Genomic DNA, 2234 nt, shown 5'->3' with positions numbered 1-2234 from the left:
GGGGAGGGGCAGGCATCCACTTAGTATTTGGGGCTGGGACCAGCCCCTTAGACCTCTCCACTGATTCCCTACTCCGCGCCGGCATGTTGCCTTCACACCTTGGAGCACTGGGTTGAAGTTTGGTCCCTCTTTTCCTGGCTCAGCAGATCTTAAATGGAAAAAAACAAGAACAAAAATTCAAGCTTTGAGTTGCAATATTGAAAGGTTCTATGCGCAAAATAATGATGCAGGAAGCATCCAAAGAAGATGGAAAGAGTGCACAGAGTCACTGCACCAAAAAGAACTAGTCGACATCCCACCATTTCAGGAGCAAGAACAACGGTCTTGAAAGAAGGTCAAGCTGCACTGCAAGCATTCGCCAAAAACAAGGTTCCAGGCCAAGCTGGAATACCGACCGATGGCAATGTTTCAACGAGCTCATGAAGCCCTGCAAACACTTACTGGTCTCTGCCAGGAAATTTGGAAGACAGCTACTTGGCCACCTGATGGAAAGAGCTCCATCTTTGTGCCATTCCAAAGAGAGGTGACCCCACAGAATGCTCAAACAGTAGAATAATATCACTGATAACGCGTGCAAGTACAATTTTGCTGAAGGTCATCCAACAACCGTTGCAGCAGTGCATTGGTGGAGCGATGCAGCGACTGAGGCCGGATTGAGAGAAGGATGTGGAACAAGGGCAATCATTGCTGATGTCAGATGGATCTTGGTTCAAAGAAGAAAATACCAGAAAGATGTTTACTTGTGTTTTATTGACTGTGCCAAGGCACTCGACTTTGAGGATCATAACAAACTATGGATAGTCTTGAGAAGGTTGGGAGTTCCAGATCACCTTGTGCTCATGCGGAACTTGTACCTGGATGAAGTACAATGCTGTAGGTAATAGGATAGTATGTATGTGCCACAAGGAAGTCCAATTAGTACAACTATCATTTAAATTTACGCACCAACCAGTACAGCTAGTGATAATAAATTCTATTAACTTTTTCAGTCTGAAATTAATCAAACAAGAAATCAAGGTGCCTTGATAATTATTAGTGGTAGTAATTTTTTTTTTTAACATTTTATTAGGGGCTCATACAACTGTTATCCCAATCCATACACACATCAATTGTGTAAAGCGCATTTGTACATCGTTTCTCAAAACATTTTCTCTCCACTTAAACCCCCGACATTAGGTCCTCATTTTTCCCCTCCCTCCCCGCTCCCCCCTCCCTCATGAGCCCTTGATAGTTTATAAATGGGTATTTTGTCATATCTTGCCCTTGGAACTAAGGGTCAGTAGTTGGAAAATATGCTTTTAGTGAGAGAAAGGAAGCTGGTGACCACATGATAGAATTTTGCCAGACCAATGACTTCATTGCGAATACCTGTCTTCCACATCAGTGGTGACAGTACATGTGGACCTCTCCAGATGGCTCACATAGGGATCAAATGCACTGACATCTGTGGAAAGAGGTGCCGGAGAAGCCCAATTGGCATCTGCCAAGGTGAGGCCATGGTCGACTACGGGTGTTTTCCTGGGTGTGTGGCCCATTTCAGCAGTGTCTGTGGGAAGGCTCTCCACTTCTTGCTGGTCTGGGTCTTGCATCTGACGGTGGCTGGGGATCCCAGGACTCCGCATCAGTTAGGCTGGATTGCTGACCTCTGAGCAGCTGCCTCTGCTCCCAGTAGCCAGTGTCTTCCTGCTTGTGGGCCCTGGCAACTATGAGAGCCAAGGAGAGCCTCCAGCTTAACATTTAACCCATGCCCATTCCAGAGAACGGTGATCCAATAGAATACAGAAATTAAAAAAAAAGAATACAGAAATTATTGATCATGTTCATTAATATTACAAGCAAGTAAAATTTTGCTGAAGATAATTCCTAAGTGTTCGCAGCAACAAATCCACAGAAAGTAGCTACAAGTTCCAGCTGGATTCTGATTCTGCTGATTCATCTAACATTAGAGGGTGGGGGTGCCTGGGGAGCAGAGGTGAGGCTATTGATTGGGGTGGGGACCTGGGGTGTGAGTGAGGTGGAGGTGGAAGTGAGACCGAAGATTGGGGCTGTAGGTCCCCCCCCCTCCGCCCCCAAGCCCCCGTGGTAGAGGTGGGGGGTGATGGGTGGGGGGATGTGGGTGGCTGTGGAGCTGCAGATTGGGGCTGGGGGCACAGTGGGGATCCGCGTGTGGGCGGATGCCCAGACAGGAGTGGGGGTCCGGGATGGGGCCCGGGGGCTGGGCCCAAGGCCCAGGG

This window comes from Echinops telfairi, unplaced genomic scaffold, assembly GCF_000313985.2.
Source record: "Echinops telfairi isolate 266 unplaced genomic scaffold, ASM31398v2 ScPeMD7_18;HRSCAF=68, whole genome shotgun sequence".
NCBI classification, from domain to species: Eukaryota; Metazoa; Chordata; class Mammalia; order Afrosoricida; family Tenrecidae; genus Echinops; species Echinops telfairi.
Note: the sequence above shows the minus strand (reverse complement) of the source record.